Below are 23133 nucleotides of genomic sequence, written 5' to 3'. Positions count from 1 at the left end.
TGCTGTAAATAACAACTCACGAAAAGAGGGAACTCCATACATAAAATATAAACAAAAATATACTACAAACTTATTTTTTAACTTTGAAGAACTGAGATCCCTTTTGATATACGACAACGATTAGCCTTTCGGACACTCAGACGTACCTACATCCGAAGCTTCAACATGTAGTTTCCGTAACCGGACTTCGGGCTCAGTTGTACTATAAGACCATTATTTTTCTGCACGAGTTCAAAAAAAGATATGAACGTGTTACCTTCATATATCAGCCAAACATCCAAGAAAACGGACAAAAATGAATCATGCCCAAAACGATTTTCTGAAATAGCCGTCTAACAGCATGCGCAATGTCCTATTCATTATATCGAAGAATACATGTGCAAATATAAAACCAAGAAAAAAATATAAATTTCCCCCGTGTTCAAATAAAAACATATTTTATATTAACTTATTCTATTTTAATTAAAAATGAATACTTTATTGAAAATAAACAGTGTACAAATTCATCTCAAAGCGTAGCCGTACTACAAGTTCGGAATTTACATGATTTCTCTATGTGTCCTTATCGTCTGACGGATGTATGCTATCGTTGCTCTTGTTCTTCTTATATCTGTAAAAGAAAAATATATAACAAATGCGTAAAGGTCGTAAAATAGTATTTGGCATACATATTATGTTTACTAGTAGTTAAATATACAAAGCATAAGACCCTACATTAGAATAGAGGAAGACAACTATTTTGACCATCGGTTTATGGATTCATCCCTTTTAAAAATGTTATAAAACTGATTGTTTAAGCACTAATGTTTGCTGTAATTTATTTCGCTAATAATCACCTTTTAACTAAAAACCAAATAAGTCCTCCAATTCCTACGAATACTGCAATTACAGCAACACATATCAATGGTATCTTCCATGCTATACCTAAAAAACCAGGTTGTGATGTTTAAGTATTATAACAGTTATTTTTGTGTACATGTTATTATGATATATGGATGCCAACATATACTAAATTTCATTTACGTATTTACAATTTGAATACATCTTTGATGTTGAAAATACTGACAAATGTGAGATTTTATAACCGAATATTGGTCGACAATTTCAATTCATGAACAGAAAAAGTCTTGCAAATACAATATATTGAGGTACTGACTAAGAATACTGCGCCTGCCTTACTATTATAATTGCCTCCTCGTTGGAGGAGAAGGGATATCTTTACTATGTACAATCCCCCCCACACACACACACACATACGTAGTTTGTGTTTTCATTTTTTCGGCTCCAGTACATACTGAGGATTTATTTCTTTCCAATAAACCTTGTCCACTTAACGGAGGTATTTTTTTCTGTAGAAATATTGGTCCATGCAAGTGGCATAGGCAAACTATGGGAAAAATAAGCGAATAACACCTTATACATGTATAGTAAAACAATCAAGATTTTATGAATGTTCACAATGATAACTGAACATTGAATTCCATAACAATGAATACACCTGTGACAAAACTGAACTGTCATAGATTTTGTTGGCCTAAATAGTTATCAAAGGTACCAGGATTATAATTTAATACACCAGACGCGCGTTTCGCCTACATAAGACTCATCAGTGACGCTCTTGGTATCTACCCTGTGCTTAAGTATTTATATTTTCGAAAATATATATGCTGTTATAACTACATGCGTAAACTGTTTGGAAATAAAATTGAAAATGGAAATGGGGAATGTGTCAAAGAGACAACAACCCGACCATAGAAAAAACAACAGCAGAAGGTCACCAACAGGTCTTCAATGTAGCGAGAAATTCCCGCACCCGGAGGCGTCCTTCAGCTGGCCCCTAAACAAATATATACTAGTTCAGTGATAATAAACGCCATACTAATTTCCAAATTGTAAACAAGAAACTAAAATTAAAATAATACAAGACTAACAAAGGCAAAAAGCTTGGGACAGGCGCAAAAATGCGGCGGGGTTAAACATGTTTATGAGATCTCAACCCTCCCCCTATACCTCTAGCCAATGTAGAAAAGTAAACGCATAACAATACGCACATTTAAAATTCAGTTTAAGAGAAGTCCGAGTATGATGTCAGAAGATGTAACCAAAGAAAATAAACAAAATGACAATAATAAATAAATAACAACAGACTACTAGCAGTTAACTGACATGCCAGCTCCAGACTTCAATTAAACTGATTGAAAGATTATGATTTCATCATATGAATATCAGGCACAATCCTTCCCGTTAGGGTTTTAGTATCATACCATCATAAAATATATTTTAGAAGAACATAACCCGTGTCATGCCAACAACTGGTTTTTGAATAAATGTGTTTAGTTCCGATGCAAAGACCCTATAAGTGAATCAATATTAACGCCAAAATATGCAATCTTTAATGACCTGACAACAGTATCGTAACTATATCCCTTCTTAATAAGTCTATTTAAAGGTTTTGTTAGTTTCTGAGGTGAATACTGACATTGTTGTGCTTTATAAAGAATATTTCCATAAAAGAATGGATGTGAAATACCTGAACGTATAAGAAGTCTGCATGTTGAGCTATATTTACGGACAATGTCCTTATACCGATGATAAAATTTAGTAAATGTTTTAAGTCAGGAATATGGCCATTGTTATATTCTCTTATTTTGGAGTGTAAATTGACATTGTGATAAGACGTGTCACGGTACTTGTCTATCCCAAATTCATGTATTTGGTTTTTATGTTATTCTCGTGGGATTTTGTCTGATGCTTGGTCCGTTTCTGTGTGTGTTACATTGTAATGTTGTGTTGATGTTCTCCTCTTATATTTAATGCGTTTCCCTCAGTTTTTGTTTGTTACCCCGATTTTGTTTTTTGTCCATGGATTTATGAGTTTGAACAGCGGTATACTACTGTTGCCTTTATTTAACTAGTTTGTGATATCGAAAACCCTGGTGTAATAATTTTTCAGTAATACATAAATTTCTCTCGTTAAAATCTAAAACATTGTTACATACACGAGCGAATCGTACAAGTTGAGATATAAACACCATAAGATGGTGACAAGGGAACGGCACCATCTAAAAATGGATAATTAACGATAGTAAATGAAAAATCATCTCTTTTATCATAAATTTTAGTATTAAGCTTTCCGTTAGTGATATAGATATCAAGATCGAGGAAAGATCAGTGGTCATTGTTAGTATTAAGTTTATTCAAAGTAAGTTTAACAGGATAAATTTCTTTAGTATACATACTGAAGTCGTCATTATTGAGAGCCAAAATATCATCCAAATATCTAAAAGTATTATTATTTTTTTTATGAGATGTTGTTTGGATGGGTCTTTGCTGATTTTTGTCATAAATTGTAACTCATAGCAATACAAAAACAGGTCCGCAATAAGTGGTGCACAGTTAGTACCCATTGGAATTCCGATAACCTGACGATATACGGAATCTCCAAAGCGAACAAAAATGTTATCTAGTAGAAATTCAAGGGCATATATAGTATCAAAGCATGTCCAATTGACATAGTTTTTTTGTTTATTGCTACTAAAAAATGACCTAGAAGTTTTTGAACATATATATTCACATTCTGACTTTTTAAATGCCCATTTAATTAGGTGTGTGAATTTTTTCTTAATGAGAATGTGAGGCAATGTGGTATACAGGGTAGAAAAATCAAAACTTTGAACTGAACAGATTCAAAATCACTAATATAAGCATGCAATTTATCAAGTACTTCCAACGAGTTCTTGACACTCCAAAAGTAATTGTATTTCTCATAATAATGTTGTGATTTATTGAAAACACCCTTTGATTATTCGAGTTATTATACGAAAGCACTGGATACATGTAAACATTACAAATATATTATATGTACTATTATGAGAATTATGTGGGCCGCGAGCACGTTAAATTGAAACGCCCTCAACCGAAAAGATCAACCAATTCCGAAATAAATTGGGTGTTTTAATGCCAATGTTATTAAACAGACGTCGGGTACCACTGTTACATACACAATACAGATAATACATGTAGCATTTAGATTACTGCTACATGTATGACTATCTGTTCGAACCGACACTGACTAAAGAACTAAATGCCGATTACATTTTATAATTCCTTAATATAGATTTTTCTCAGAACCAGTGGCGGACTTGAATCTGTGATTCTACAGGTCTTCTTCCCAAAAGGTTGTACCTTGTTTTTTAAGTCATAATTTCACAAATATGAGATATTTGCTATTGATGGACATGGTTCATCACTAAGACCTGTGTCAATAAAATACCTTTAAAAAACTTGTTCATACATTGGAAGTTAATATAAGCTGCGCAGTTTTTTGGTCCATCTAGGTTTAAGAGGCTAAACAATTATAATACTAATAAATCTTGCTTTCCTGACATTACTTAAACAATTACTATTTATAGTCATTACTTTTGAATTATATCAATTGTTCACACAAACTGGATAGCTGCAAAAAAAAAAGTCTTTCGAACAATAGTCAGTGGAACAGTTTGATATTCAACGTCATATTCCCACATTGATACAGATATACTGCGTCAGTTTACTTTATTCATGACAAATACTTCTGGTTATTCTTTAATTTGTCAATGATTCCAAATTAAACCAGACGGTGTTTTTTTGTCTGTCATGTTGATATTGAACTTTTTTTAAATGTTGGTTATATACAAACGGGATATTATCTCTATATTGAAGATCATTTGTTGGTTTTGTGCTGTTTATCGTTTCCTTCTTTTTTTTGGATTTGTTGGCTCTTTGACATATCCAGTCTTAATTTTGTGACTACATTTGGCTAAATATGCAACAAAAACACGAAGAAAATATATTGTTAACCTCTTACCATTCTTTGATCCAGTAGTAGTAGATATATCTGCAAAAATAAATATAAATTAGAGGCTCTTAAGAGCCTGTGTCGGTCACCTTGGTCTATGTGCATATTAAACAAAGAACACAGATGGATTCATGACAAAATTGTGTTTTGGTGATGGTGATGTGTTTGAGGTTCTTACTTTACTGAAAGTTCTTGCTACTTACAATTATCTCTATCTATAATGAACTTTGCCCATTAGTAACAGAGGAAATTATTTTGTAAAAATTTACAAAAATTTACCAAATTAATGAAAATTGTTAAAAATTGACTATAAAGGGCAAAAAACTCCTTAAAGGTTCAATTGACAATTTTGGTCATGTTGACTTATTTATATTACTTTGCTGAACATTATTGCTGTTTACAGTTTATCACTATCTATAATAGTATTCAAGATAATAACCATAAACTAGAGGCTCTAAAGAGCCTGTGTCGCTCACCTTGGTCTATGTGCATATTAAACAAAGGACACAGATGGATTCATGACAAAATTGTGTTTTGATGATGGTGATGTGTTTGTAGATTTTACTTTACTGAACATTCTTGCTCTTACAATTTTCTCTATCTATAATAAACTTGGCCCTTTAGATACAGAGGAAAATATTTTGTGAAAATTTACAAAAAGTAACAAAATTAATGAAAATTGTTAAAGTTAAAAACATTAACAACTTGTGAAAAATTTACTATAAAGGGCAATAACTCCTTAAGGGGTCAACTGATCATTTTGATCATGTTGACTTATTTTTAGATTTTACTTTGCTGAACATTATTGCTGTTTACAATTTATCTCTATCTATAATAGTATTCAAGATAATAACCAAAAAACGGCAAAATTTCTTTAAAAAATACCAATTTGGGGGCAGCAACCCAACAACCAGTTGTCCAATTCATCTAAATCTTTCAGGGCAGATAGAAAATGATAGATATTGACTTGATTGACAATTTAACCCATTGTCAGATTTGCTCTAAATGCTTTGGTTTCAGAGTTATAAGCCAAAATCTACATTTCACCCCTATGTTCTATTTTTAGCCATGGTGGCCATCTTGGTTGGTTGGCCGAGTCATCGGAACATTTTTAATACTAGATACCCTGATAATGATTGTGGCTAAATTTGGTTAAATATGACCCAGTAGTTTCAGAGGAGAAGATTTTTGTAAAAGATCACCAAAACTTACGAAAAATTGGTAAAAAATGACTATAAAGTGCAATAACTCCTTAAGGTGGTACCCAACACTTTCACTAATATTAATTTGGCTCGTTTAATTTTCATAAAATTTTGACAAAGTATTTACTTTGACCCTTTAACAAAAATATAAAAATTTCAAAAATTTTGAACCAACCGTTTTGTCAGAAAAATTACACTGGTTATATAGCAGTTTGACAAACACCAATTTTGATCATTTAGAAGCTTAATATTCCCTTTACAACACAACGTAATTAAAACGTTAAGCTGACTTTACAGAGTTATCTCCCTGTAGTGTTAGGTACCACCTTAAGGGTCAACTGACCATTTTGGTCATGTTGACTTATTTGTAAATCTTACTTTGCTGAACATTATTGCTGTTTATAGTTTACCTCTATGTATAATAATATTCAAGATAATAACCAAAAACGGCAAAATTTACTCAAAATTACCAATTCTGGGGCAGCAACCCAACAACTAGTTGTCTGATTCATCTGAAAATTTCAGGGGTCTGTTGCAGAACAGAGATGGGTCCGATTACTTTCAATGTAACTGATTAAATTACAATTACTTTGTCATTTGTACGATTAAATTAAATTAATGATTACATCATTTCTGAAAGTATCTGATTAAATTAATGATTACATTGACAAAGTAATCATGATTACATCTGATTACAATGAATTTAAAAACAAAACATTTTGAATGATGTGGATGAATAAACGTTTAATATAACTGAAGCATTTTTGAGAACGTATTTTATTTGGTTCAATTATAAAATGATAACTTCAAATTAAACGTCATCTATCAATTTAAATAAACACCAAATTTCACTACATATATATACATTACACTTTATCACCAATGATCTCTAAATTATTTTGAATTAAATTTAATAAAGATATATCATAATCAAGAGTTTTTTTGTTTGTCTTCTGACCTCTTTCATAATTTATATGTATTCCAAGTTGCAGTTTATGGAAGTTTAAATATGGATGAAATAAAGTTACATTTGTACCAGTTAAAACAATGTTAAATTTTAATAGAAATGTTTAATCAAATTGTAAACAATATGTATTAAAGTACTAAAAACATTGCATTTTACACGTCCAGTCCAAATACAAAAAAAAGTTTAAACAACATATTTGTCCAACTTTTAATTTAGTTTGTGCTAATTAGATAAACTTTCATGTCTGATTTATCTTTTATCATATATATTTCCCTACAGCTATACTCAATTGGTAATTGCAATAAAAACAAACCTTAATTAGTCTCCTACCTGTCAATTCAAAGTTGACAAAAAACAAACACAAAAATTAACAAAAGATTATAATTCAGGGTTAAAGAAAAGTATTACTTGAATATATAACAGTTATTATCAAATATTAATATGAAGATCATTATAAAACGATGAATAATCATGTATGTACAATATCTTTTACCAAGATAAAAGGTATATAATTGTATTATATGTCTCTGCTTAGGCTAATGATGACTTTTCAATACTGTAACAGTTTATTTTTTACTGAAGTAGACAAGCTTAAAGTAACCAAACCATTTTAGTATGTTAAAAATTTATCATATATGAATAACAAAGAGGTTCATTTAATGACCAAAAACACAATTTTAGATTTTTTTCATTGTAATCAGAATGTAATCCAAAAGTAATCATGATTACAGGGTATTTTGAAAAGTAATTGATTAAATTAAATTACATGTAATCAGATTTTTGGCTGATGAATGATTACACTGATTACTTGAAAAATTGTAATCAATTACAGCTGATTAACGATTACAATTACAATTACCCCAAGTCTGGTCTGTTGTTCAACTTGTCGTTAGGGCTAACGCGTCGTTAAAATTTCTTAATCATTCGATTAAAATTAATCATATGATTAGTGTGTTGTTCAACTTGTCGTTAATTTTAACGCTGCGTTAAAAAGGCTAAAACTGTCGTTAAACTTAATCCACCTCTTTGAGGTGTATTTAATTTTAATCATATGATTAAAGCATCCAAGATGGCTGCTGTATCAATGCAAAAATTAGTTTATCCTCGAAATATGAGGCGTTTAAGAGATATTTAGCTCCTGGAAAGAGATTTCAGCCATAAAATACCTTAATTTGAAAGAAACATTTAAGATATTTATTCAATAATTATTGGCACCCAAAACCTGTTTAAAAGAAGAATGTAATAATTTAATGCATCAAAGGAAGTTTTGTAGGCCCTGATTTACAATGCATTGTGGGAAACACTTGCTAACTACCCAAATTTAATCATAGAATTAATTGCATAACAGTGTGGTCGACAGTAAAACGTTTGTAGGTTGTAACTTGTTTGTCAACGGCTATGATTTTATGCTCACCCAGTCTGTCAGAGGCCTTCCAGTGGGGATTGAAATATTCACTTGTTACACATTCCGATACATAAAATGAAACTTTCTTTTTACAAAGCTTGAAAGGAATTTGTTTTAAATATTTATTATAATCATCACATACAACCGTGTCATTTATAAGAATAATAATGTTCAGAGATGATATTATTTAATAATAATAAAAAAATAGGTTTATCCATTGTAAAAAAAACTATTAAGTTGATGGGGTTAATTCACAAAATATCTCATTGATTAAGAGCACAACTACTTCTACGGTGTGATCATTTAAGAATTGCCATGATCGACTATTTATTCAATGCGTATACATGTGGGTTTTGTTTGTGAAGAGTTCTGGATAATTAAAAAATCATTTGATTTCTTTGTTTAATACCATAAAACGATTCATTCTTTCAGATATTTGTCACTTTGCCTTATCTTCAAGTCCAACACAATTTCTTACGTTTCTTACAAAACTTATATTCCTGTAATGTATTCGTTTGTTGAAAAAAAATGTATAGATATAGATAGATATAGGAAGATGTGGTATGAGTGCCAATGAGACAACTCTCCTCCCAAGTAATAATTCATAAAAGTAAACCATTATAGGTCAAGGCTCACACCGAACAGCAAGTTATAGAGGGCCCCAAAACTACTAGTGTAAAACCATTCAAACGGGAAAACCAACGAGAAACGAAAAACACATATGAACTACATAAACAGACGACATCATGCATTGTAACTTTTAAAGCCAATTAAGTAAAAAAAATAATCTGAAAGAACGTGCGATATCATATTAGGAAAATCGATGGTCAAACCATAACAAAAAATCAAGTAAAGAATTTTAAGTATTCAACCTTTATAGCTTGCTGTTCGGTGTGAGCCAAGACTCCGTGTTGAAGGTCATTTTTATTTATTTTCAAATTACAAAGATTATTCCTGATTAGTATTTTTAATTATTTTATTTAGGCGTTTAGAACCTTTGGTGACCTCACAGTTTAAATTTCTATGATAAGTACGTCGTGAGCAGTGGGCATTACAGACGAACGTTCACCTAATTTTCCCCAGTCAATGAATGGCCATAGCTACACTGTTATGAATTTCATTCTATGATTAAAAATTAATAAGATGATTAGTAAATACAATGATCAAAACAAGTTGAACAACGCAATTTAATCATTGCATTTACTAATCATCCGATTAACTTTTAACGACTGATTAAAATTAATCATATGATTAGTTTAATCACAACTTGAACAACAAACCCCTGATAAACAGTTTTACTCCATGTCAGATTTGCTCTAAATGCTTTGGTTTCAGAGATATAAGCCAAAAACTGCATTTTACCACTATGTTCTATTTTTAGCCATGGCGGCCATCTTGGTTGGTTGGTCGGGTCACCGAACACATTTTTTTAACTAGATACCCCAATGATGATTTTGGAGAAGTTTGGTTAAATTTGGCCCAGTAGTTTCACAGAAGAAGATTTTTGTAAAAGTTAACGACGGACGCAGAACGACGACGGACGACGGACGCCAAGTGATGAGAAAAGCTCACTTGGCCCTGTGTGCCAGGTGAGCTAAAAACGACAAAATTTCTTTAAAATTACAAATTCAGGGGCAGCAACCCAACAACCGGTTGTCCGATTCATCTGAAAATTTCTGAGCAGATAGATCTTCACTTGATAAACAATTTTACCCCCATATCAGATTTGCTCTAAATGCTTTGGTTTCAAAGTTATAACCCAAAATCTACATTTTACCACTATGTTCTATTTTTAGCCATGGCGGCCATCTTTTTTGGTTGGCCGGGTCACCGGACAATTTTTTTAAACTAGATACCCCAATGATGATTGTGGCCAAGTTTGGTTAAATTTAGCCCAGTAGTTTCAGAGGAGAAGATTTTTGTAAAAGTTAACGACGACGGACGACGGACGCCAAGTGATGAGAAAAGCTCACTTGGCCCTTTGGGCCAGCTTAGCTTTAAAACGAAGTTGTTTACTGCATTATATGTTTGATCTCAAGTGGAAGACAATTGAAATAACTTATAGACAATGATAATAACAATACAACAAACAAAATAATCTACAATGATAAAATAAAATACAAATATTAAAATCATATTGAAAACATCAATCATAATATAAATAAAATTTTAACTCACCGACTTTTAGTGTTTGGCAACACTCTCCAGTATAATTGCCTGAGCACTGACAACTATTTTGAGATACGTTAAAGTTGCCTTGGATACAAAATTGACCGCATGTTCTTGTTTCTTGCAAAGACGGTAGTGTTTTATTGCAGTTAAGGGCACATTGGTTATATGATTTATAACTAGGCGAACAGCACAATTTTCGGAACCTTTTAGCGCTCCCCCCACCGCATGAATGTGTACAACTATTCCACTGTAACCAGACTCCAACATCACACTCTTTGACTCCATTTATTTGATCACAATAAAAGACACCATTGCACTGTGAGCTGAGAAAGATTATCAGAGAAAGAAGAACAAAATGAAATGGATGCTTCATGGTGGAAAAAAGTTTGTTTAATTTCATTATAGTTTATACACGTATCATCTGATAAGATGCATATTGAAATTGTAAATATTATGACAATAGGCTACTTAAGTGAAGATAATAAATTGAATATGAAATTTTGTTATTAAATAAAGTTTGCTTAATGATAAGATTTTTCAATTGAAATGTCAAAAGTATACAAATATTCTCCTGTGAGAAATATCTAATATATCTGAGAAGACATAATTTAGTATTTTTGAAATTATTTAAATTTTAAATCTCATGCTTAAAATAGCATTTGCCAAATTTTGAAACAGAATTGCATTAATTGATACACCTAAATAATTATTCGAATATGTGTTACAATAAATGCGTAGCTTACGGCCCAACTCCGGGTGCGAGATATTCTCGCTGCTTTGGAGACCAATTGGTGACCTTCGGCTGTTTTAATATGCTCTTTGGTCGGATTGTTGTCTCCTTGATATATTCCCCATTCCCATTCCCAATTTTATTATGTTTAAAATGTTAGTAGAATACGGTCCGTTTGTCCTACATAAATAATAACAGACACGGGTAACAACATTGTCAACAACAATGTCACACGAGCTTGCTTTTCTACAGAGATAGCTGAATTACCATGACATTACTTTTGGATCTGGTTCGGGTTCCTATGCAAGAAAACAAAGAAAATCGCACCAAAGTTTTTCTTTTTAGTTGAAAATATTTCTTGAAATTTGTACATGAATATATCAAAAGGAACTAGAAGCATGTTCTTCGTCCTACAAACGGATTACATTTATTATTAAATCACCGGGTGATTAAATAACAAGTTTTAATGTGTTGTCTTTTTTAATACACATTTCTATTTGGTTGCAAAGCTGCTAGTATAGTATCTATTTAAAAGTTTTGTTTTTGTTTAAGTTTTTTTTTTTTTTTTGTTAATCATGTTAATCCGTTTGAATAAATAGATATTCTGATAATCATTGAAATAGTATTAACTGAAAATACATATTTATTTCAACATAAAAATTATACAAATCTTTCAACAAATTCGGAAACAATTACATTCATTCATAACCTAAATATAAAACTACAAACAAAATGAGAAGATAATTGACGGACTACTGAATTCGACAAAGCACTTTAAAATTATGCCACGATATGTTAAACGCACGAGAATTCAGTGAAAGCGCAAATAAATCATGGTTTGGCGGGATTCTGCTTTACCTTCTATATAAAAGGATGCATAGATTTTGTATGTCAGATGACTATTTGACAGCGCAAGTGGATGAATGCAAAGCCGGAGGTATGTACCTTTCATTATTTACCATCTATGTTTTCAAAAATGATAGTAATACTATTTGTTTTGTTGAAAAAATTTACTTAAGAATTGAATGCTTCTTTTTGTAAATTTATTGGGGTGTAAAAGCGTTGACCGAAGTACATTTTGTATGAAGCGCGGAAGCGCTTCATTCTAAAAATGTACGCACGGTCAACGCTTTTACAACCCTATAAAGTTACAAAAAGAAGCATTCAATACTTATAATTACATTTTTTAGCTATGATCATGAAAACACGAATTTTATATACTTTATTATTTAATTCACCTGTGCACTTTATTGTTGGAGCACGTGTTATCATGAATGAAAAAGTTGTATTGAGCAATGCAACTGCTTACGGAATAACTCGTGATGTGCAGTTAGCCAATCAGAATAAAATATTATAATGAAACATACATCTAATGTAATTATATAGCCGTACAGCCGTCTTCTTCTCATGGTCATCCGCCATTTTGAAACAACTGTTGGTGCACATGATCACTTATTTAGCTAATAAAATTTGAAATTGCAATATTATCGTGATCCTAGGACAAACATATGGATCACCATAAGCGTTATAATTTATATAGTTATTTTTTTAAAGATAAGATATAAATGCTTTTAAAGTTGAAGCAGCGTGTTAAGTTCAAAACGTTTACCTTTTTTTTTAAGAATGATGAAAATAATATAATTTACAGTATCTAATAGATATATTGCCATCATTTAATTAATTTTAATTATTAAAGTAAAAAATCATTCCTGTTCAATTCATAATTATTTAAAAATTTACAGATGTCATCAAAAAGGAAAAAAAACTGCAGTTGTAAAAGTCATGAAGATTATGTCAAGAATAGAGTGGTCGGAAATATCATCAGACTTGACGCTAAAAAAGTTAGAAAGGCAGTCAAAGATGAGCTTAAAAAACGCAGAGATATTTTCGATCACTCTACATTTCTGTGTACAGGATGTATTCAGTACTGCACTGATAATTTTCTAAACCAACCACCGATAAAAAAGACAAGAGAAGACATGGAGAACAAGGTAGAGGAGGTAGTGTCAGCTATTGACAGTGGACGTCTATCGGTAGAGGAGATGGCGCGTATAGCTTACGCACTTGGACAGTCAGTTTCCAGAGATGTGTTGAGAAACCAACTGTTGCAAACTTTTGATGTATCAGGTAAAATAAATTATTTCATATAATTCGGTTATATTTTGTCTTCTCTATTAAAATTGAGAATGGAAATGGGGAATGTGTCTAAGAGGCAACAACCCGACCATGTATGGAACAGACAACAGCAGAAGGTCACCAACAGGTCTTCAATGCAGCGAGAAACCCCCGCACCTGGAGGCGTCCTTCAGCTGGCCCCTAAACAAATATATATACTAGTTCAGTGATAATAAACGCTATACTTAACTCCAAATTGTACACAAGAAACTATAAATAAAAATAATACAAGACTAACAAAGGCCAGAGGCTCCTGACTTGGGACAGGCGGAAAAATGCGGCGGGGTTGATATAAGCTACATCCAGTGTTTAATAGCAGCTTGGATCGCTAAAAGGCTTAAGATATGAAGTACAGTTATATTTAGTTTATAATGCACGAGTGCTTTTGAGAGAAACCTGGTGATGAACTTTGGTGGAGTTTGACTGTTGGTGGCTTCGTGCAAATATTTTATGGAGGTCTACTCTGTGATTTTCCTCCCATGTTTGCATTGAGCACAGCCGTGAATTTTTTCTGACGATAATAGTAACTGAAAATGAAAAGAAATTATCAGATAAAGGCCGATTTACATGTATATGCAAATCTATTCTATTTTTTATTAAGAGCCTCTACCCGTTGAGACGCAAAATCTGACACCCCGAGCGACAATTTACTTAAGGAATGACTATAATATTTTTTCTGTCTATGAAGAAATATATAACATAAAAAGTTTGGTGCACACTGAATAACGCGCGTAGCGGGTTATTTAACAGTGTGCACCACATTTTTTTTATGTTATTTCGAATAGACAGAAAAAATATTACAGTCATTTCTTATAATTTAATTCTAAATTTCATTTTAAACTGTAGAAAACCACGAAAACACGTTGATGACGTCACGATCACATTACTAAATTATGTCTATGGGGTGATAACAAAATAACGTCAGCCAATCAGAAGACGCGTTTCATCCAAAATTAAATTATATTTTGAGGAAAAAGTAGTTTTAAAACCAATCAAATTTTAGTAAGAAGCTGGTGTTTGGTTAAATTCCTTAATAGGAATTCAATTCTATATAAATGATTCGGGAGGAAGTCGTCTAACGCAGTTTTTCAACCAGAAATTTGCAAATGAAGCCTCAAAATCTGCAACACGGAGAACAAGGAAGGTGTGTTGGAAACAGAGCACTGAAAACGACTGCTTCTGCTTGTAGGAAATATATTATGTTTCAGTAACTTCCATGCAATACATTATATTGTACTAAGAATTCTAAAAAAAGAAATTTTGATACTTGAACTTACTTTGACAGTTTTATTTCTTCGCTTCGAAATTGCCACCCCGTGTCATACATAGCCGAAACCCCGCATGTGGCGTTCTATCCGATGTTCCTGCATGGATAAGAAGAAAACTAAAGTTCATTTCTTTGCAATAGCGAATAATAATTTGTCAACCAAAAATTTTCTATAGTATTTAAAACATATGTTCTCTGTTTTATATTGGTATATGAAAGTTTGGGCTTCAAAAGTCTACATAATAATGTACTCTATACAGAAATTTCGCTCTTTTAAAGCATTTATTGTTTCACAAATTATATATGGATACAAAGTGAAATCATCTCAAAACATCAAAAACTACCTCGACCAAAAACTTTATCATGGAGCGGGACGGACGGACGGTCGGACAGTACGACGCACAGATGGACGCACAGACCAGAAACCATAATGCCAATAAATGGGGCATAAAAACTCATTCTGATTGGTACAGTGGTATTTTCATAACAAGGGTTCAAATGATCCGTGGTATAGCAAACATTAAATACCCTCACAAAATGTTATCACATCCGAATGAAGATAAATTCAATACTACGTCCTAGATAATGACATACTTCTTTCACTTATAAAAAAATGGCAGAATACAAACTCACGTACTTTAACTTGAAAGGACGAGGAGAGTTATGCCGATTGCTGTTTGTGGTGGCAGATAAGAAATATGAAGATCATCGATTAGAGAGAGAGAAGAATGGAAAGATATAAAACCATGTAAGTATACTGATGTTCTGTCAAATTGAAATCATCAAATATTGATCAATATTTACCTTGGAATTTCAGTGACCTATTTTTTCTAAACGATAAAATATACATGTATACATAACAACTTAATAAATGTAACCCTGTACATTATTAAATATTTTAATTATTGGGATGAATCATCAGTCGAATTCCATTGAAACTAATTAATTAAGATTGAAATATATACGAAGCACATAATATTCTTAGTTTTAAAAACGTATGAAGTATGTCTTAACTGTCTATAAATAGCATAGCTACTACAGCTACAGAAGATATAACAGTATCCAGATTTTAACTTGTGACATATGTGAAATAGTACAATGTCCTATTAGTGAAAAAGATCAAAGGTTATTTTGTGATACAGGTTTTTAAATTAGATCGTCGTAAACTATTTAAGCCCCGGTCACAACGAACCAACGACACATAGATCTATGCAGCGCCACGGCAAAATATGGTCCTGTTAGCGTTGATTCGAGCCCGTGAACAGTATAGAAACTAGGGAAACGCCCAACGTTGGTGAGTTAGGCCATGGATCGAACGGCGCAGTACGGTATAGTTCACTGATGCAAGAGTTGGAGCGGGAATCAGCCGGTGACTTCGTTGGATTCATGCGGATGGAGTCTGGCATGTTTCAAGAGCTTTTGCTAGGAAATGCCCCTCGCATCACAGTGGCACGACAGTGACACGACAGTAATATGCGCATCCCATGACATGAAAACTTGAAAGATAGCCCAAACAACTCACGATTGTCGTACGATTGTCGCACGACTATTACACGACCGACTTGCGACAAACCCACAACATTACAATTACAATTCTTTGTTTCTGTCTTGTACCCATCGTGGAACCATCATGGACATGTCGTAGCTGATGTGACCACTCGAAATATTTTTTTGACATTTTGCACGACAGTGCCACGACAACCATTTTATTGATCTTCCACGCCAAAATTGTACGATCTGTTGTGAAACGGCAGCGATAGATATGATATAAGAAAAACACGTTTAAGACCTTTGAATTCAATTTCCGAGTCCATCCCTTCTTCTGATATAACACCAAGCATTTGACTTTCAATGCATCTGTCAAGTCTAAATCAAAAGATGCATACTCCTTACCTAACCACCTATAGTGGATTGAAATTAAAGAAGAATTTTGCCATCCTCATTTTTTTGTATTTAAAAAAAAATCACATTTCTAAGTCTTCTATATACACCCGCCCACTTTTGAAACGACTGAAGACTTGTTTGGTTGTCTTGACCACTATTTTGATTTTGAAATTGAGTGATCATGATTCCATTTGATTGGTGTTTTTTAGGCCGCAGCAGCGCAACCTTGATATCAAATTAAGACAAATATTTTTTTAAGTGACCGAAGTTTTGTTTATGATTTTTTTTTTCAAAAACAAAAGTACATTAGGTGCAGTCATATTTAGTAAGTTATTAACATAAACAATTGAAAACAAGTTATATCGTTCGAATAAGTGAAAAAAAACCATATCATGAAACCATATTGAAAATAGTATATGCCTTGTTTGTTACAACTTGACTTTATTGAATTTGAAACAGAATTTTTTAACCTTTCAAAATCAGTGGCTGTATAAAACTCAATCTAATTAAAAACCAATCGCTCCCGTTTTCTTGGAGCGACATATCAGAAAACGGGAGCGATGAGAGATCGGTTTTTAATTAGACTGTATAAAACTGTAAAACACACTGCTTTCTTATAAAAACTATTTGATTGATGTGGTCTTCTACTTTTAAAGACGCCAGTAACAACTGTGTTCTTAGCTTTACACATTCATTTAGAGTATTTCAATATCTTTCCAGCTATGCCTCTAGGACAGGTTCCAGTACTGACGGTAGGAAAGACACAGATACCACAAACCGGAGCCATTATTCGACATCTTGCCAGGGAATTCGGTAGTTTATTTTTCAAATAATTTATCATTATCCCCCCTCCCCCGTCGTAGAGAATTGGGCTTAAGTTTTACATTTTTCCGTACATGTTTGTACGTCTCGAAATTAGTTTTAGTTCGTTTATTTTGCCTTAAACGAATGTTATGAAATTTATTCACAATGCTTATTACCATAAAATACTGATCAAATTTGAATTTGGATGGCGTCACTTTTTTTCTTTTTTAGAGTTATGTCCCTAAACAAATGGAAATAATTGCTGAATTGAATGCATTCGTTCTCTAACTTATAATAAGCGTACATCTTAACCAAATGTTATGAATCTTATACACGATGTTTATCACCACATAACACAGATGAAGTGTGATTTTTTGGTGTAGTCACTTTTAACGTTCTAGAGTTATGACCCTTTACAAATGGAAACATTGCTGATTTGTTTTCCGTTCTCTAACTAAGGTTATACAGTTATCGACTTAAGGAACCAAGCTGCTCTTAAAAGAGAGACAAGACATCAAAATAACATTCAAACTCATAAGTCGAAAGTAAACTGACAACGTCGTGGCTAAAACAGATATAGAAAAACGACAGTACACAAAACACAATTCAAACCCCACCAAAAACTGGTGTCCTGTGGATATTTTTTACTAAGTTCTATCTTGGAGTTTATAATGAGACAGCAATCGTAAGATGCAAAAATTGAAATAGAGATCTAGAATTGATTACCATTCTGCGGTTCACCCGCAAATTTTACAGAAAGTCAACAGACGCTCCTCAATCACCTAGGACCGTATTATGGTCTTATAATTAACAACAACGGATATTTGTTTGCTACATTTATATCTCAACACCCAAACTTCATGTTTTCTACAAAGCTTGCCTTAAGTGACCCATGACCTAATAAACAAACAAAAAACAGCAATCTGTTTCAGACACGACTACATTTTTAGGCATCAAGTATTAATTTAAAATTCGTTATTCAAACTATTTAATCAAGCAGTTGAAATAATATAAGTAAGTGAAATCTACAGCGATGTATATTCCAAACATATATAAAATTATAAATTTATCTATTTTAACAAATAAATAAGATAAAAACATATATACTGATCACAACTAGTCTATATCAAAGAGAGAATGGTGGCTTCAATCTGCTTATCCCTTATACTCAACTGTTCATGAATAGCTTAGTAGGGCATTGACACTAGGTTGTGTGCATGTGGTATAAAATAAGAAGATGGGGTTTGATTGCCAATGAGTCTAAATGACGTGGATTTGAGCAACTTCGATTAGTATCGCTATACAATAAAAATTTACCACTCAATGTTTGTCTACAGGACATTCATCCCAAAGTGTTAACTGTATTTCGACTTGTCTGTTTGTCTGTTCGGGAAGTATAAATATTCCTCAGCATCTAGTCGGATTGGAATATTCAATCCGATGCCACTATAGTAGTACTGCATATCACTGCTCTCTCTACACGGAATAGTCTATGCAAGTACTACGGTATCTGAAGTCGACCAATAGTGTAAGACAACATTTATCTCCCATACAAACATTTATCTGAATAGTACTAGAGTGAAACATCTCAGTTAATTCTGCAATTTGATTGATCACCTTGACAGGGAATAAGCTCATGTCCCCTGTGAACAAAAACAAAGATAAGAATGGTAAATAATGCTAAATGCAGGACACACTTCAGTGTTATATAGTTGTTACTAGGGTTTCACAGCGGACATAGGCTCATATTCCCTATTAGTGCCCTATATCCACCTCGCCTGACGGCTCAGCAGATATAAACATTGACAGGGAAAACGAGTCCCCGAAAAACATATATAACATTTCTAGTCAAAATTTCTAACCTCTTATCTTTTTAAGTTTTGCTTCTATTTTATACACATACATGTGGCTCTAAAAATGAAGAATTTTACCGACCCTAGGTTTCATACTTTTTTTGATGTTTAAATATTTCCCCCATACGCCAAGCAAATGACAATTGTCATACTTAATCAACAGGACATTCAGTGCATTCTTGCTTTTTTGAAATAAAATTTTCTTAAATTTAAGGATTATACGGCAAGAACAATATGGAGAATACTATGGTTGATGTTATAATAGAGACGATTGATGAAGTAAGGGCAGAGTTTGTAAAATGGGTCAAAGAAGAGGATGCAACAAAAAAGGTACAGCGATATAATTGTAAATCATTAATTAATTTAAAAATATAAGTATGTAAGTGGTAAAAAAAATTAACGAGATAAAACTAAGGATCAGGAGTCGCTCTCACAAAAAAAGTCTCAGACTGATAGTAAATATACTGATTTGTTCATGACATACGAACAATCTTAGTTATAGTATTTAATTTTGTGAAACCGACCCTTCGCATCAACTCATCAATGTATAAATTCAACGTCGTTTCATGAAACTTAGTCTTAATCTGTACCGCCAGCCTAGAGCGCAATATCGATGTGTTGGTCCCCTGTTCATTTTTGATTTGATATGATGGATTACACAAATATCGGATAGAAGACATATATATATAAATGGAAAAAGAGGGGCGAAAGATACCAGAGGGACAGTCAAACTCATAGATCAAAAATTAACTGCAAACGCTATGGCTAAAAAGAAAAGGCAAACACACGACTATTGTAAACAAAACACAACATAGAAATTAAAGACTTGGCAAGACAAACCCCACCAAAACCTGGGGGATCTCAGGTGGTTAAATGGAAGATATGCATCAAGTCAAATACCGACAATAAAAATATCTGATGTCGACTTAATCAACCTCAACATCTAGTTTTATATAATTTTTTTTCAAAAATACAATGTTATAATCATTGTTCATGAAAAAACAACAATAAATTATGCCAGCACTTGTGGGATTGACACTCAAACTCAACCCACAATGAACCTCTAGTGCAGATTATCTCAATTGAATAGACAAAGTAATCTAAATACATTGAATATTGTGGTGATATTACGTTGAATGAGGTTTCTCGATAACGAAACAAGTTTACCACTCTTTTACAGGCAGAAATTAGTAAAAAATTGAAAGAAGAAGTGTTTCCTAAATTCATCACGTTTGTTGAGAAAATGTTGTTGGTTAATGGAGGACAGTACTTGGTTGGAAATGAGGTAACTAGTTTTATATCACTGTGCATTATAGAAAATAAGGAAACATAAATAAAACCAAAATTGTTCAATTGTTAACTTAACAAAACAAACTAGTTGTGGCAAAGATAAGAGGAGAAAAAGGGGGAAATCAATGAAAAATCTGAGTGGTATACATACAACAAAGAAAACGAAACTTCATTGACTAATTAAATCTTGCGTTATTATGTGTATCATAGTTCTTGTCTTAACACGTACCAGTAGATATCCCTAATTTTTATGAATCGGTTTATAAAGATTTCATTTAAAAGAACAATTCTTAACCGGCATTCTAGTTTTCCAGTTTCATTCATGAGATGATATGATGACTCTATAAACTTATGAAGGGGATTAAAAGTAATCTTGATGGGTTATTTTTATATTAAATATCTATTTTATTTTTTCAGGTAACTCTTGCAGATGTGGCTGTTTTCGATGTCATTTCCAGAGTTTCTGATATGTGGAGTCAGGACCTCGTGAATATGTCAACTGTATTAAAAGCTCATTGTGAAAAGATAGCGTCCATTCCAAGTATAAAGGCATGGTTAGAAAATCGACCAAAGACAGCCCGCTGAATAAAATAAATTTTGTTTAAAAAAATCAGACAATTATATAATTCTGGTTAATTGTTTACCAGTAAACATATGTATTCGCTTTTATTTGATTAAAGGCCACACCATTATATTTCAACTTCAGGAGGTATCATGAAATGTTACTCCTTTTACAATTAGCGCAGGTGTGTCTATATTAGAGTGTTGAATAGGATACTGTAATAGTTTGATAAAGAAAGATCGATTGTAGCTTATTGTAATGATTGTAAATTATAATGTTATTCATCAGTAAACAGTACTACGAATGTCTTGGCTAAAACTTTTACGTTTGTTTCCTTTCTTGACGTAAACATCACCAAAATACATGCTTAACCCCGCCACATACTGTATGTATGTGCCTGTCCTAAGTCAGGAGCCTGTTATTCAGTGGTCGTTTGTTTATGTGTTACATGTTGTTTTTTATCAATTTTTTTTACATTAATAAGGTCGTTATTTTTCTCGTTTGAATTTTTTTACATTGTCATTTCGGGGCCTTTCATAGCTGACTATGCGGTATGGGCTTCGCGCATTGTTGAAAGCCGTACGGTGACCTATAGTTGTTAATGTATGTGTCATTTTGATCTCTTGTGGAGAGATGTCTCATTGGCAATCATACCACATCTTATTTTATATATATAGTTTAGTTAATTGGTATATTAGACATGCTTTACTGCGTCATATTCTGTATGCGACTGTCCCAAGTCATAAACCTATGAATGTATACTCCCAAAACAGTGATATTAACAATTTGTTATAAGGTTCAAGTAAGCTTGACATTAAGAATTTTTCCAAAAAATATACAATACTAATGAAACCAATATTTAATGTATGTAGTGGACAAGGCAGTATGATAAGCTAAATGGCGACAAATGGTGAATTTCACGAACTAAAAATTGACACAAAGGAGCTAACACAATTTTGTTTGCTGATCTGTAAAACTAGATTTTCTATCAGTTGTTTTTTGCTTTTAACTAGGTGCGAGCACAGTTTTTTTTTTTTTTTTTTTGTTATAAGGAATGTATAAATTCCCAGGCAGGGTCGGTCTGTGTTTTTGTTTTTTATGCTTTTATAAATCTAATGAATTTAGCGCTTTTCAACTGATTTCTATGGACTTTTTTCTTATGTTTTGTTGTTTAAAGCACTGTTGTATGTTAGGGTGAGGATATGGCGTAAGCAAACATGTTTAGTCCCGTCGCGTTATGTATGTGCCTGACCCCGGCAGCCTGTAATTGAGTGGTAGTAGTTTATTGATGTTTATCATGCATTTATTTTCTATGATTGTTTTGTAGTTTGTTGTACCATAACCACTGTTCAAGATAAGGGGAGGTTTGACGCCTTCATACTTGTTTACTCTTGCCAAATTATGTGCGTGTCCCAAGTCAGGAGCCTGCAGTTCACTGGTTGTCGTTGGTTCATATCTGTTATATTTTTTTCGTAAATTATTATGTTATAAATTATGCCATTTATTTTCTCAATTGGATTTTGTCACCTTTTCATGTCAGCCCCTTTTTTATATCCGACTATTTCTCAATGTTGAAGGCTCTACTGTTTGCTTACATGCACGTCATTTTAATGTGTGGAAGATTGTTGTCTCATTGGCAATTTGGCATCAAATAATCCAGTTACATGCTATTTTTAACATTAAAAGCAGAAACCTTGATGAATCATATAAGAACATTCACAGATGACACACCTTTATGTGAATGATTCAGTGAGTGGACATTTTCTTTATGAGGTAACGTGAATAAACGGATAATGGTAGGTTCTTTTCATTCTTCATAAGCAGTTTTTGTATATAGTCAGCATCATATGAAAAAAGGAACAAAATCGACAAGAAGATTAGCATTGATGATTCCGACGGAAAAGCCAATTGTTTTTTTAAAAAATCCTGTCCTCCTAACGTAAGTAATATATGTGGTTCATAACGAAATTAATTTTGATATCCTT

General features: G+C 32.6%; 1 long non-coding RNA gene and 1 pseudogene across 2 annotated transcripts; one reads left to right on the top strand and one right to left on the bottom strand.

The window, feature by feature from the left end:
• Nucleotides 1–454: 454 nt before the first annotated feature.
• On the bottom strand, nt 455–11770 carry LOC143048887 (uncharacterized). 2 transcript variants are annotated; one of them, XR_012969964.1, is made up of 4 exons: nt 10590–11770; nt 4847–4876; nt 837–924; nt 455–610 (listed from the first exon to the last, which is right to left on the bottom strand). It is a non-coding gene; the product is annotated as an uncharacterized LOC143048887 (long non-coding RNA). The 2 variants fall into 2 exon arrangements; XR_012969939.1 differs by lacking the exon at nt 10590–11770 and having other exon boundaries at nt 4847–5787.
• Nucleotides 11771–15353: 3583 nt separating this feature from the next.
• LOC143044326 (glutathione S-transferase 1-like) lies at nt 15354–21466 on the top strand (annotated as a pseudogene).
• The last annotated feature ends 1667 nt before the right edge of the window (nt 21467–23133 follow it).

Source organism: Mytilus galloprovincialis, chromosome 1 (genome assembly GCF_965363235.1).
Source record: "Mytilus galloprovincialis chromosome 1, xbMytGall1.hap1.1, whole genome shotgun sequence".
NCBI classification, from domain to species: Eukaryota; Metazoa; Mollusca; class Bivalvia; order Mytilida; family Mytilidae; genus Mytilus; species Mytilus galloprovincialis.
This window is presented reverse-complemented; position numbering and strand designations above follow the sequence as displayed.